Genomic DNA, 16195 nt, shown 5'->3' with positions numbered 1-16195 from the left:
CCGAACGACTGGATGGTCCGTCTGGACCTCAAGGATGCGTATCTGGTGGTTCCGATTTACCCCCCGCATCGTCGTTTACTTCAGTTTTGCTGGAAAGATATGGTGTTCGAGTTCAAGGCCCTTCCGTTCGGTCTTTCCTCGGCCCCTTGGTGCTTTACAAAAATTCTGCACCCGGCCATCGAAACCCTGCGGAGTCAGGGGATTCGGCTTATCGTCTATCTGGACGACATCTTGCTGTTGGGCCAGGACCAGAGCAAGTTGGCCGCCCATCTGTCTCAGACAGTCTCCCTGTTACAAGGTCTGGGGTTTATTGTCAACAGGGAGAAGCCGGTTTTCACCCCCGCCCAGCAAATGGTGTTCCTGGGCTTTGTGGTGGTCTCGGTGAAATCGACTCTCAGTTTGCCGTCTAGAAAGATGGCCAAAATCAAGCATGTGCTTCGGCAAACTATCTCCAAATCGCACACCTCCCTCCGGCAGGTGGCCAGAGTAGTAGGCCTTCTCTCATCGTCCATTCAGGCGATATTCCCAGGCCCTCTTCACTATTGGGCTTTTCAGCGACTGAAAGCGCACCATTTGCGCAGAGGGCTATCCTACGACCGCTTGATCCCCCTGTCGGTGGAGGTCAAAGAGGAAATGTCTTGGTGGCTCGCCCACATGGAGGCGTGGAACGGCCGCGCGATGTTCGGGTCCGTTCCGGACTTGGTGATCGAGTCGGACGCCAGCAGGTCTGGCTGGGGCGCCCGCTGCGGGGATTTCTCCACAGGCGGCGCTTGGTCGTCCGACGAACATCGACTTCACATCAACTGCTTGGAACTTCTAGCAGGTTCGTTCGCCGTCCGTTGCTGGACGAGGGACTCGGTGAAGTCATGCGTCCTTCTGCGGATGGACATTGTCTCAGCGGTTCGGTATGTGAACCACTTAGGAGGTCCGCGATCAAGAGCCCTTGAGGACCTGGCGAAAGACTTTTGGAATTATTGTCTCGCCCATCAAGTCTCGGTTACGGCAGAATACCTGCCGGGTCGGGCCAATCAGAGGGCGGATTGCCACTCGAGGTACCTTCGAGACTCCAGCCTGTGGAAGCTGGATGTTCAAGTGTTCCGCTGGCTGGCGGCATGTTGGGGACCGTTTTCCACAGACCTGTTTGCGTCCCGTCTGGACTTCCAGCTCCCGAGGTTCTTCAGCTGGAGGCCGGACCCCTTGGCGGAAGCGACGGATGCGTTCCTCCAAGACTGGAGTCAGGAACGGCCGTATGCCTTCCCGCCTTTCTCCATGATAGTGCGGGCCGCGGCCCAGATTCGCCGTCAGACGGCGGACGTGGTGATGGTGACGCCCGTGTGGAGGTCGCAAGTGTGGTTTCCAATTCTTCTGGAACTTTCTTGGGATTCTCCAATCCTACTCCGCCGGCTTCCGGGTCTTCTCCTCAATCCGGACGGGGTCCCTCACCATCTCCTCCAGGGTTCTCTCCGCCTCATGGCATGGAGGCTTTCAGGCGACGTTGGTCGCTCCCTGGCCTTTCGAACTCAGCTCAGCATTTTTTGTCCAAGGCCTGGGCAGGCAGCACTGCCAAGAGGTATAGATCGGCTTGGACCAGGTGGGTTCGTTGGTGTCTTCGACGGGGTTTAGATCCCATGGTCGCAGGCCTCGTTCCTATCCTGAATTTTCTTGCAGAACTCTCTACCTCCGGCTTAGCATACCGGACGATCAATACGATACGTTCTGCCATATCAGCGGCTCATGTGCAGATAGATGGAGTGGAGGTTGGGGAGCATCCCCTGGTATGTCGACTCCGTAGAGGAGTGCGTCTGGCTTTACCGCCGGAGCCACGGTATTCCGTCCTGTGGGATGTTAACGTGGTGTTGAATCTTTTTCTTTCCTGGCAGCCTAACAAGTATCTTTCCTTAAGAGAACTGTCAGCTAAACTGGCGATGCTCCTGTGCTTAGTGTCTTGTCGCAGGGTGTCTGATGTGCGTGCCCTGGATGTCACGGCAAGAGCGTTCTCCCCGGATGGGGTGACCTTTACCGTGGGACGACGCACGAAATCGGCTACGAGGTCTATTTCCTATCCGGCATTTGCAGATGGCCCTAAGTTGTGTGTGGTACAGTGTTTGAAAACCTATGAGGACGTTACAACGGAACTTCGCCCTCCGGGCGAACGGCAGTTACTGATTGCGCTGCGTAAACCGCACAAGGCTGTCTCTTCCCCCACTATAGCCCGGTGGGTGCGTTGGGTGATGCAGGAAGCTGGTATTGATACGAGGCAGTTCGGAGCTCACTCAGCAAGAGGGGCCATGGCCTCAAAAGCTTTTGCCCTTGGGGCACGATTAGAAGGCACAAAAACGAGGGAAAAACGAGTGGCAGAGAGGGCAGAAGGGGACAAAAACGAGTGGCACAGAAGGCAAAAAGGGCACAGAAATACCGGAACAACAAGTGGCACGGTGGCAGAATACAGAATACAGGGGCAGCTAATAACAGAAGGCAGATCGGGCAGAGAGGCACGGGGGCAGCGAGGGGAACAGAAGGGAAAACCGGGCAGGAACACGGGGGCAGCGAGGGGTACAGAAGGAAAGACCGGGCAGAGAGAGGAACAGAGGGAAGAAAAAGGGGCACGGACCACGTACAGGCAGCGGGGGAAGACAGACAACAGCAGTCACAGACACAACAATGAAAATACAGGCAATACAATAAAAGCAATAAAGCGGAGGATGAACAAACCTATCTACGGCCTACCACTGGCCACCAGGAATGAGGCTCAGGTGGTAGCCTACGGGTGGTGGAGGGCCTCGATCTTCCTCAGCAGCTGGGGCAGGGAGACACAGGCGGTGCTGTGCGGAGGGGGAGCGACCTACCTGATAGGGTCAAGGGTCGCTCCACCCCAGGAAGTGGTGGATTATGTCCAGTCCCATCTGCGCAAGGCATTTGATAAGGACGTGCGTACTCTACTGCGGTCGGAATGCCCTAGGCCTGACCTGGCAGATAAAGTAGCGGAAACCCCGGAGGTTGACCCTTCAATGCTAACTTATCTGAAGAGGTATTCGAAGGACCCCAAGTAAGGCCTGGACAGATCTTGGGAGGTCCTGTCAGGATATGCTGCTGGACGTAGAGGGTCCACTGACAAAGATTCTCGAGCTTGGCTTCAGGGCCAAAGAGTCATCCCTCGCCATTGACCGTGACAAACTCATTGGCTGGGCCCAGAGGGCGGTGTGCCAACTTGGAAACGCCAATTGTGCTCTTTCGACTGAACGCCGCCAGTCCATTCTCCTAAAGCTGGACCCAAGCTGGTCGAATTGTCCACATCAGAATCGGGTCCTCTAGCCCAGGGTCTCCTGTTTGAACAACCCTTCTTGAAAGAACTAGCGTAGTTCGTGGCTACGTTTAACGGGCTGGATAAAGCCCAAGGTTCGCTCAAAAGGGCTTTCCGCCCGGTTTTTGGCAGGGCTGAACGCTTTCGTGGGCGCTCGTTCGGCAGGGGGTACAGTCAAGGCGCCCAGAGTGGCAAAGAAAGAGGAGGATATCAAGAGAACACTTCCAATACCTCCAACTTTTACCCCACTCGACGTTCGCGAAACAGGTTCCTTAAAGGTGGCAGATTTGGTGGCAACTCTAATAATCAGCAAGATCCCGGAAGCTCAGGTGAGCCTAATTCCTTCGTCCAAAGTAATGTTGGGGGGGCAGAGTGGGATGTTTTCTCGACAACTGGCGTGAAATCTCGCAAGATGCGTGGGTGTTGCAAACAGTACCGGGTACAGGCTAGAAATGTACGAATCCCCTGCGCAAGACGTTAGCCCTCTCCCTCTGTCTTTTTCCCAACGAGATCAGAGCTTTATCACAACAGAAATCGAGTCCTTGTTGCAGAAAGGCGCAATCGCACCGTCCGTGATTCACCCTCGTGGTTTTCTGAGCAATGTCTTCCTAGTGGAGAAGAAAGGGGGTGGCTCCAGGTTAGTGTTAAAACTCAAAGAGTTCAACTCATGGATCGTTAACAGGCATTTCAAGATGGAAGTTACCTTTCTGCTGCGTGATCTCCTCCAGGAAAGGGGACTGGATGGTTCGCTTGGACCTGAAGGACGCATATTTGTCCGTTCCCATATTTTCCCCCCCCCATCGGAGGTTCCTTCAGTTTGTATGGAACAAGGTGTGCTACGAGTACAAAGTCCTTCCGTTCGGTCTGTCGTGGGCACTGTGGTGCTTCACAAAACTTCTGAGACGAGTGGTGGAGTCTCTCAGAGCTCGGGGAGTTTGCCTCATCATATATCTGGACGACATCATAATTTTGGCGTCCTCCCCTCAGGCAGTTCAAACGCACCTCAATTGGACGAAAAGTCTGCTGCATAATTTGGGGTTCATTGTCAACCCACAGAAATCAGTACTGACCCTTTCTCAGTCCATCTAATTCCTGGATTTTCTGGTAAATTCCTTAACTTGCCAGCTTTTGGTGCCAATGCCAAAGATCAGGGCCATCAAATGGGAATTGCGGTCTACACTTCACAAGACTACAACATCCCTGAGATCATTTGCCCACATAGTGGGTCTTTTGGCTTCTTCCATTCAAGCAATCTTCCCGGGCCCCCTTCATTACCGGGCCCCTTCAGCGGCTCAAGATCCGCCATCTCCGGAAAGGTTTCAGTTACTCAGAACAGATTCCTCTCTCAGAGGAGGCGAAGCTGGAGATGGAGTGGTGGGTAAACCACATGGAGGCCTGGAACGGCAGAGCGCTATTTGGATCAGCCCCAGATGTGGTAATCAAATCAGATGCCAGCCGGTGGGGTTGGGGAGCCCGCTGCGGCCCATTGTCCATGGTCGCCGGAAGTGCTGCATTTGCATATCAATTGCCTGGAACGGGTGGCTGATTCCTTCGCGATCAGGTATCTCTCGCCTAAGAAAACGCATTGTTGTATCCTCCTCCAGATGGACAACATATCGGCAGTACGGAACGTCAACAAATTGGTTGGTACCAAATCACGGATGCTGGCAGAGATTGCCAAGGACTTTTGGCACTACTGTCTTCAGAACAGAATCTCTGTAGTTGCAGAATACCTTCCGGGTTCCAGCAACGAGGTAGCAGACTGGCACTCCCATCATCTGCAGGATTCCAGCGATTGGATGCTATTACCCAGAGTGTTTCAGAACCTAACCCATCTTTGGGGTCCTTGTCACATAGACTTATTTGCATCCCGACTCAACAGACTAGTTTCCAATTCTTCAGTTGGAGGCCGGATCCAGAAGCCCTGGCCACGGATGAATTCCTGCAGGAATGGCCGATGTCCCTGTGCTATGCTTTTCCCCAGTTCCTCATGATCCCCAGAGTTCTAGCGCGAGCAAGGGCCTATCAGGCGGAATTCATTTTGATCACTCTTTTGTGGAGAGCTAAAGCATGGTTCCCAGACCTACTAGAAATTAGTTGTGCGATTCCTGTCCTTCTTTCCCGGTTACAGAACCTATTGCTGGACCCTCTTCAGAACCCTCATCCTTTGGTGACATCGGGCCAACTTCCGCTAGTAGCTTGGCGGGTTTCAGGGACAGATGGAAAGTCCCGGGCCTTTCACGCGAGGCTAACAGATTTATCAATGAGGCTTGGTCGGCGAACACCCACAAAAGATATTCCTCCTCATGGAGAAGATGGTGTGATTGGTGCGCTCAACGGGACGTGGATCCCTCTAAAGCACAGATGTCTTTAATGGTTAATTTTCTAGCCTCTATTGCATCCTAAGGTTTAGCCTATAGGACAGTCAACAACTTTCGGTCCGCTATATCGGCGGGGCATTTACCTTTGGAGGGCAAACCCATAGGGGAACATCCATTAGTATGCAAGTTGCTTAGGGTAGTCAGGATGGGGAGACCTCCTTGTCCTAAATACTCTCAGTTGTGGGATGTCTCCATTGTCCTTAAATTTCTGGAGGCCTGGCCCTCCAATAGGTTTTTGTCTCGTAAACAACTTTCGGACAAGTTAACTATGCTCTTATGTCTAGTTTCCTGCAAACGGGAATCTGACATACGTGCGCTGGATTTAGCAGGCGTAGATTTCCCCCAGAGGGTGTGACCTTTATCTTGTCCAGTAGAACAAAGTGTAACACTATTTCTGTCACGTACCCAGTTTTTGATAATAATCCTACACTGTGCGTCGTGCAATGTCTTAAGGATTATGAGGTAAGTACTGAGGAGTTTCGTACTAATATGCAAAGTCAATTGCTAATTGCTCTGCAAAAGCCATTTCGCACGGTGACTCCGGCTACCTTGTCTCGATGGATGAGTTGGCTCATGGGCAAAGCAGGAATTTATATTTCCAAATTTGGGGCACACTCAGCCCGTGGAGCTATGGCTTCGAAAGCATATTCAGCAAGTGTCAGCCTTTCAGACATCATGAACGCAGCTGACTGCTCTACTGAGCATAAGTTTAAAGCGTTTTATTATAAACCTATAGTGGATGTTGCTTCAGTGGTGGTGGCTAAGCTTTGAACAAGCATAATCGGAGCCACCGGTCCTGACATAGAATTAAAAATTTGCGAACATTCGTGACAAGAATTTTCAATTCTATTATGGACAACGGAGGCGAGGATTTTCCCACCCAGAGGACATGTTGTATTATGTCATTATCTGTTTGATCATGATATATATATATATATATATATATATATATATATATATATGCATTGCTTTGAATGTTCCCACCCTTTCTCTGGTAATAGTGATGTCATTTACCATGCGGTCTGGTATGGCTTTTACGGGGTGTTCTTCTTTATTTCAGGTGCTGAGAGCAATTAAAGTCTGAATATGGTTCAGCTGTGATTGGCTTGTTTACAGTTCTGTGTTCTACACACGAGTGAGTTGTCTGGACCGGGATCCAGTTTGAGCGTTCAGCCCCATTGGGCCTTCAGTTCGTTGGTTGGAGAAGTCCTTATCTGTTGGTGATTCTTCAGGAGCAGGTCATGCATGGACTTAACTGTTTGTTACAAAGAAAGAGGACTATGTGCCTGCAGGGACCATATATACCGCTTGAACGTGTTTTCATTGGCTGCTGTGAGCTTCTAGTAAAGAAATGAGATGAATAATCCTCGCCACCGTTGTCCGTAATAGAATTGAAAATTCTTTTCACGAATGTTGGCTAATTTTTAATTATAGGCGACTTAAATGTGGAATATAACAGTTGCAACTCCATGTTTTCAAAGTGCAATATTTAGAAAATATCGGTAAATACAGATACACGAAGCAAAACGAAATATGTAAACATTTCAGATGGAAATGTCCAACAAAAACCATAAAACCCTGAAACCTGTCTTCCATTAAAGAGGTAGGCACTGGATTTTATCTGCACCACAGGGCATTACCGTTCTGTCCCTGGCACAACCTCAGGGACTGGTGGCTTCAAAAGGTGAGGGAAGACAGCAGCTTCACAGCCATTAGGAGGGGTCTATTCTTTAAATGTATTGGTGCACCTGAAAAGTATTTTTTTAATTAGGGTTTAGGGAGTGCTCCAACAGCAAAATGCTATTTAGCTTCCATTGCACTGACTCCTTGCAGGGTTCATGAGGGATTAGGGTCCAATAGTGGTCTGCTGAGATTATGGGCGTACAATGCGGTTGGTGCCGAATGTGCTTATGTTTCAGGCTGATGCGAAGTACAGTGATCACCAATAGTCACTGGGCATTCGTCCGTGATCTGCTTTACTTTGACTAACTGTGCATTGTGATGGTTTTGACAGTGATCCAGCTGGTCCTATCATATGTAATCATGTCCCTTGTAAATATTATCTTGTGCACCTAGATGAAGGGCCCAACAAATACCCACATCAGTTCAGTTTTCCACTCCCGATGCCTGGAATATGTGCCCCCTGTTAGTCCCTATACTTCTCATCACCACCGCTCTCCTAGGTACACCCGTCTCATACCCCCCTCGCACTCCTTCTCACGTCCCCAGCATGGCCACCTCTCGAGTTAAGGATGGAATTAACTGCTACAAAATCATCTATCCTCCTGGCCAAACTAAAGCTTCAGTTAAACGATTGAAGCATAAGACTATTGAACGTTTCCCTGATTCCCTTTTTGTTGACCGATTTTACAATTGTCGTTCTGGGAGGCGCAAAAATGATTTAATTTTCTTCACTCACGACACCCCTTCTTGGTCCTCCAGCTTATCTAATTCCCTTAACGTCACCTCCTCCTCCATCCCTCATGGGAAACAACTAAAGATTTCCCCCCCTGCGTATTTCAACAGCTCCCTCACCATCTCAATCTATAACAATGGTACTGTCTTGATCCAAGGCAAAGACACCTGTCTCTCTCTCTTTGACCACCTCTTCCCCTCCCTACCCCCCTCCTCTGCGACCAGGTTTTCCCCTGACTCTCCATCTAACTCCGCCCTTTACTCCCTTTCTCCTCCCCTGACCCCCCTACACTCCAATAGGCTGCACCCTCGGAGGCTCAGGTCAGCCCTCTTCCCTCCCTCTCCCTTGTGCCCTCCTCTCCCTTTCCTCCCACTTCTCAAAATGCCCCCCCCGCCCCCCCTTCATCACGTCAGCCTACCACCAGGTAATACGCTCCTTGTCCAATCTGCACCGTCCCGGTACCCCAATCTCGTCTCGTCCCCCCTTTTCCTTTCTGTTACTCCCTTTTTTAGTCCACCCCTCCGCCAACCTCCTTCCCCAGCTAACCTTCCTTATGGTCCCCTCATTCCTCCCTCTCCCCCTCTTCTCAACCCCCTCCTCCCCTCACTTCTTTCCCCGATTTATTCACTATCCCATTGCATCCCTCTCCTTCCCCCACTCCGCTAGCAATGCTGTGCTGCCCCTTTTACCCCCTGGTAACCCTTTCCATCTCCCCCCATCAGGCCCAGCAGAACCATTTCCTGGTGTCAACTTCCCCTTCTCCCAACCCCCCCACTCTACCAGATACCGGTTCCCTCACAGCTACCTCTCCTAGCCAACAGGACCTCTCCAACCACCTCCCCTCTTTTCCCCCCAAACCTCCTACACTCCTATGACACCTCACAGTCCTTCTCCTCTCCTTCTTCCCCACCGTCTTGTTCCGCACCCATCCCCCTAAACATGTCCTAAATTCCTTTCCTTCGTGCAACGCCAACAAGGACAACTCTCCCTTCACCTCTGATACACCAACCCCGCTCTCAACCTCCACCTTTCCCCACCTGTGAACCCTATCCCTCAACTCTCCTCCTGTCCTCCCACCTCTCCCTGCCTCCCACCACCTACACCACCCCCTCCTTTTGCCATCAAGACACCCAACCTTCCGTGCTCTGCCCTATTCTCTCTTGAAAATAAGCTATGCTCTCTTATCACCTCCATCTCCCAGCTTGTAGCTTCCATTTTACTTTTAAGCTCTAAGATTTCAACTTTCCCATTCTCATCAACTCCTGTGGAAAACTCTCACCTTCCCACGAGATGCACCTCGCCCCCTCACACAATTATAGCCAAGCATAACCTGTCGTCTGCAAACATCGCTCACTCACACAAGCCTTTGAACGCCACCCTTCTTCAACCAGCATCTCCGAGTAACCCAATTACCTACTCTATTCCAACCATCTCCTCTGTTAGAACCAAGCATCCACCTAAACCCTCCCGTGCACCCCCATATAGATATAATATTCCTATCACCCTTCTTAGCCCAAGTGCCCCCGTCACCAAAACAGTCTCGACAGAACTGCGATGCCTGCTCCACAACTGCAGATCTGCAATAAAACACAAACTCGAAATCTCCGATACCATCACCCTTCACAATATTGACCTGTTTTTCCTAACAGAGACCTGGTTCAACGATACCTCTCAATCTATGTTTGATCTCCTTCTACCCACTGGCTACTCTATTTTCAGGAATGACAGACCTATCAAAGTTGGGGGAGGTGTTGCAGTCATCTTTAGAAACTCCCTTCAACTCAAGGCTTTTCCCATCAGCGCCTTCCGCACTTTTGAATGTCTATCTTTTCAGCTTCAACTTCACCACCGCTCACCCCTTAGATTCCATGTCATATACCGCCCACCTGGCAGCGGCCCTTCGTTTATGGAGGAACTCACTGACTTCATCAGCGACCAATACGCAGAAAGAGACAATCAGACCTTCGTGGGTGACTTCAATCTCCACTGGGGCTCCCTGCAAGACTCTTCCGTGAATTTGCTGGCCTCCTTCCTCTCTACAAACGATCTTACCCAACACTGAACAGAATCAACACACTCTAATGGCTCAATCCTGGACCTTGTTATTTCTAAAGCAGGCATGCTTTCTATCGCTACCCCTATTCACGTAGACTGGTCTGACCACCTCCTCATTCCATTCTCTCTTCTCCTAGCACACTCTATTACTCCCGGCCAACCTAAGAGGGCTACCTCCTGGTTCCGTGACGCTAAAAATATTGACACTGTTTCCCTCTGTGAATCAGCTTTGCTGTCACTTCCAAGGCTTGACCCGAACCTAGATGTTGACGATCTCACCTCACAATGCCTCTCAGTCCTTGCAGTCGAAATCAATAGCGTCGCTCCTCTCCAAAGCAAAAAGAAAAGGCCCATTCCCTCAGCACCCTGATTCAGCAAATCCCTATATGAAGAAAGGAAGCACCCCTGGAGAAACAATGGAGGCAAGCACCCTCCACCGATAATTTGGCCACGCTCCGTTCAGCAAGATCCAAGTACCACAAGCACATCTTCCTTGAGAAAGCATCACACTTCAGAACCCTCCTTGACTCAGCCAAAAATAGACTCAAAAAACTATTTGATCTCATCAAGAATTCTAACTACTCTCCCCAACCTCCAAATTGGAGGATTCTACAAAGAAAGCTGCTGAGTTCGCTGTGTTCTTTGACGAAAAAGTGAAATCACTTGTGGTTCAGGTCGCTCATCCTACCCCTCCAGAGGAGCGCAAATCACTAACCATCTGGCAGAACTTCGACCCCATCTCTGAAGATGTCCTCCTCAAGTGCATCCTCTAAACAAAGCCCTCCAACCACTCGCTCGACCCCATCCCTAGTGCCATTGCCATTGAATTCTACACCCTTTCTCTTCCCTATTGGACCACTCTTGTCAACCTCTCCCTCTGTCAAGGCTCCCTTCCTGTTCCCTTCAAAACTGGGCAGGTCACCCCTCTGCTTAAAAAACCCACTGCGGATGCGAATGACCTCAACAACTTCCGCCCCATCACTAACCTACCCTTTCTTGCGAAGATCACAGAAAGATGTGTTGCGAAACAACTCTCTCGTCATATCAAGGACAATGATCTGCTTGACAATTTTCAGTCCGGCTTCATCCAAAACTGCAGCACGGAAACTGCCCTGCTGCATGTGATCGATGACGCGCTGCGAAAAATTGATTTGAGGGGGGTCTTGTCTTCTAATTCTCCTTGACCTTTCGGCAGCCTTTGACACTGTTAATCACAACACCCTCCTCAACACTCTTCAACAGAGAATGGGCATGGAGGGGACTGTGCTTAAATGGTTTGCTTCTTTCCTTTCTGATAGATCCCTAGATCAAAATAGCGGACAGTCTTTCATCGCCTTTGGCGGTGGGTCAAGGTGTTCCCCAAGGCTTTATTCTTGCACCCACATTGTTCAATCACTATTTGGAACCTCTGGGAAATCTCCTAAGTAAATCTGGGGTCAACTATCATCTCTACGCAGGCGACACTCAAATCTACCTCAAGGTTGCCTCCACTCACGATCTCTCTGTCCTAAGCTCTACCCTCGACTCCATTCATAACTGGATGTCAATACATCAACTGATTCTGAACCCCTCCAAACTGAATTCCTCCTCCTCTCCTCCTCACTTTCTCCTCCCCCGGTTCAATCATGGATGGACCAGATGAATCTGCTTAACAATAAACCCATTATTGTCAACAGCGCAAAATCCCTTGATGTCATACTCGACACAAAACTCAATCTACTCCCCCACATTAATTCAATTGAAAAGTCTGCCCGATACCAACTGCGCCTTCTTTGGGGGATTCGTCGCCTCTTCCCGGAGCATGACCTTAAAACCCTGGTCCAATCGCTGGTCCTCTCCAGACTGGACTACTGCAATTATCTTCTGACTGGCCTCCCCAAATACCACCTATCCCCCCTTAAGTCTGTTCTACATTCAGCAGCTCGTTTCATTTATGGGGCCAAAAGAAGCGACCACATCACTCCCATGTTATCCTCCCACCGCTGGCTTCCCATCGAGGCTAAAGCTAGCTACAAGACTGCCTGCATCACCCAGAAAGCCTTGCACTCCTGCTCTCCGCACTACCTGGCCAATAAACTGAAACTCTCTGGAGGCTCTAGACCATCACGAAATGCGGAAAATGCTTGAACCTCCCACTTTCAAGAAGGAAAGATCGATGGCCCAATCCTTTTCAGGCAGCACAGTGAGAATCTGGAACTCACTTACGCCTCAGCTCCGGACCACCACCTCCTCCCAGCCCTTCAAAACTGACCTCAAAGTTCTCCTCCTTCAAAGACACTTCCAAATGTATCCATGCCCTCTATTATCTGAAGGAAGCCCTTCAATTATTGAAAAATCTACTGCCCCCTCACCTAGTCGGAGAGATAGTGAATGTGAGAAGGTTGTACTGGGTGGTACAAAGACCTAAAGATCTATCTGGGGATGTGGCTGTTATTAACTTCAGAGACTACAGGGTGGTTACCCATATCACTGATTGGTATGAGGCCCGGGGATCAAACGGCATTTCAACGAGGGATTTGAGTTATTTCTACCCTCAGCCGCTAGTCTCATCTTGGCGCGGTGGAGATACATTTAATAATTCCTCACACCACGCCCGCGTTCCTTCCTTATTTAATATAAACCCAAATATCAGGAGACCCAGATGGCACAATCCTAGTCCCGCTAATAGGCAACCTAGGTTTGGGGGGGGGGGGGGTTATGCAGATCCTGTCCCCGTTCCTCTCCCTCCATATGCACCACTCTGCAAATCCCTTTAAACAATAGCTATAATACTTTGTCGGGCCTAGAAGATTTGGATTGACAGGCAAAACGCTCTGCGGGCAAGGGTAGATCCACTCTATTAAAGACGCCAACTATAGACCACCATGATACCCTACAGGAAGAGACGTTGAAAAACATTATCAGCTCCAAGGATCAACCTAACTTAAATCCACATGCACTGGTCATGCCTGATGATAACCCGGTTGCGGACCCCCCAGAAGAACTAGGCCCCTGTAATCAGAACACCTACCCTAGTGAAATATCCCCAATGTTAATTGATACGCATGTCGTCCCTGATCGCATTCCCCCAACAACCACAAACTCAAACACTAGCGATGAGCCCCTTACAAAGAACACTAGTGAGATACTTCATACCCTGCTCTCTTGGAACGTAGCAGGGTTAGCCATGAAGGTTTCCCTGCAAACTTGGCTAGACGTTGTCAAGAAACATAGTATAATATGTTTACAAGAAACATGGCTGATGGAGGAACAGCACATTAATGGGAACCAGACATTTCATTCACCTGCCCTCCCCAATACTCAGGGTCGAAACAAAGGAGGCCTTTGCACATACGTAGCAACAACAGGGGATGTTAATGTTCGAAAGTTTCTATCTACTCCGTATTACCAAATTTTGGTGTTTAGATGGGGCTTTGCGCACAATATTATTTTAGTTAACTTTTACAACAACGTGCCCAGCAACATGATAGAGCCCACTCTCTGTACTCTTACGACTACCCTAAACTTGCTTGAAGACAATATACCAGGCGAAAAGGCGATAATTTGGGTTGGTGACTTCAACTGTACCATCTGTCCCCATCATGCTACAGGTTTGTGCGGCCTGGCAGAATATGGGGAAGACTGTCCCACACATTTTACCCACACAAAGACAGGTAATCTTCTTAACAATATCGCCTTTCACTTCAATTTGTCTTTTGTAAACGAGTTATGCTCACCTCCTGTCCCTTTCCAACCAACCTTTAATGGTCGTGGTAGTAACTCTATCATAGATTTTATTCTGATGACTCCCACGCCGGCAAAGTTTGTAAATAATTGGGAAATAGGAAAAATTTTACTTAGTGATCACTATCCTATAATACTGACTGTAAAACTCATGGGGGCACCAAGTAGAGAAGCAGGCACTTGTTCCTACAAACCAAAGATTAATTTGACAGCAAGAAATGGTTATGTCATCAAATGGGAAAGGGTTGAACCCGCCGGGTTTTTGAAAAATGTACTATCATCTCATCTTGGCGACTTTTTACAGTGCTTGGGAGATAACGACGCCCCTGATGTTGTGCTGACCTCATTTTTGAAAATCCAATCAGCAATAAAGAACCCTCTGTTTAGAACACCAAAACACGGTAATAACAAATCTAATGGATGGTTCGACAGCAACTGCACGAAAGCCTTAAAAAACTTAAAAAAGGCCTTGCAGGGTATACCCAAAAACCCAGACATAATCCGCCAAGCTAGAAGGTCATATAAACTGTCTATCAAGAAGAGAAAATCTGTTCTGAAAAAAGAGGCTTAGGCATCCTTAATTGAGGCTTCCCGCAGAAGAGACAACACCGCTTTTTGGAAAGCGGTCAATTCCTCATCCCTGCAAAACCTGGGCGAAAATACTATAGATGTTGCGATAACTGGTGATACATGGGTCAATCATTTTAAACAACTGTATAATAAATCGAACTTATCTACACTAAGCACACCCACTGGCACCTCAAGTGATCCTAGCTATCGCAACCCATTCCCCATGGATACAACGTTCAATTGCCAAGAGGTACTAGTGTTTTTTATAAACAAGGGAACCCCACTTATTAGAACCTGGGGTGGAATGATGCTTTTTCAAATACAGTGGTTCTGTTTTTGGCCTGATTAGGTCCGGGAGGACAAGAGTGGGTAGCGAGTATTCAATAAACGCTAAGGAGCAAAAGCTGTAGGTATAGGTAGAAACAGTTATTTATTTGATCTTTTCTTTTTTTGAATATACATAAATACTTGTACTTATACTGTATTTTCAGGTGCTCAGGTGAATAGTATGGTGCAGGACGTGACAAAAGTGAACAAAGTGAACGGACTGTCACACAACAACAAACAAGGTTAAAAAACAATTATATACAATAGAGAGAGTAGAAATCCTTGAGTATGTCGACGGCGTTTCGATCTATGTAACTTTAGATCATCATCAGGACTGATGAGCTTCCTGAAACTGTAAAAGTTGGTATTTTAGTTACACAATTTTATACCTACATATTTATTTATTTGGGCTTGCAGTCATTGTGCTCCCCGAGATTAGTGATATAACATGCACATGTTTGTGTTCCATCACATGTGCATTCAATTCTATTAGCAGGGTGAAGGTACATAAATTCCTCACCTTAGAGTGCAACATATATGTGTAGCCAAAAGGGCTATGTTTAGGGGCTTATTTGTTTATTTGGATGCATGCAGAAATTCATTATAATCATTTAATGAATGGATTTTTAATTATTATTATTACCTTGCCAAGGCATTTTCAGACAAGGATGATATTTGTATACTTTAGTTGATGGTTGCTTACTGGAGAGAATCTAGTAATGGTATAAACTGTAATTAGTTTCACAGAGAATTGGCTGTTCATTACTGAAACTTGCAAATTTAAAATCTAGGTTATACTTGGAGGTAAAAGGGCAGTGTCAGTTAATAATGCTTCTTATTAGAAGCGAATTGGTCATTATTTTTAAAAAAGGGGGGGTTCAGTATTGCAGAATGAAGGAACTTACACATTAATTAAAGACAATCTTCTCTCAATTAGGTAATCCAAGTAGCGCTCTGTCACTTTAGTTTAGACGAGGGTCCTACATGGACTGTTTTCCAAAAAAACAAGATAGTTAATGGTTATGGGCTGCTTTTCTGTGGTAGTGCACAACTAACCATAACATTGGGTAGCGTGAGGGGCACGGGTGAACTTACTTAATTGTTGTAGCAGCGCGAGGGAAAATGTGTGTTCCTTATCCTCGGTATGAAAAGTTCAATTACCGGCGCCTAAAAACTATAAGGGCAAGTAATCGGTAAAAACGAAAGAATTGTACTGTTTACCCATGTTAATTAATGGGGAGCTCTAAAGCAACATCGTTACAGAGCGTACACTTACGTTTGATTTAGGCGGTATTTAAAGCTGGAAGGGGGTCAGCTAAAGCGCGTTCGTCGCTCTGCATTTGATGAATATTTGGCGCCTGAAACTATAACATAACGTATTTACTATTTCGTTAAGCATTATATTACAATCTGCGACTAGGA

The 16195-nt window shown here is 48.1% G+C and overlaps 1 protein-coding gene across 7 annotated transcripts in view; it reads right to left on the bottom strand.

Annotated features, from left to right (window-relative positions):
- LOC147717616 (uncharacterized) overlaps positions 1-16195 on the bottom strand; it is a 392319-nt gene that overhangs the window by 366483 nt on the left and 9641 nt on the right. The window lies entirely within an intron of this gene.

This window comes from Lissotriton vulgaris, chromosome 5 (assembly GCF_964263255.1).
Source record: "Lissotriton vulgaris chromosome 5, aLisVul1.2, whole genome shotgun sequence".
NCBI classification, from domain to species: domain Eukaryota; kingdom Metazoa; phylum Chordata; class Amphibia; order Caudata; family Salamandridae; genus Lissotriton; species Lissotriton vulgaris.
Note: the sequence above shows the minus strand (reverse complement) of the source record. Positions and strands in the feature narration are given on the sequence as shown.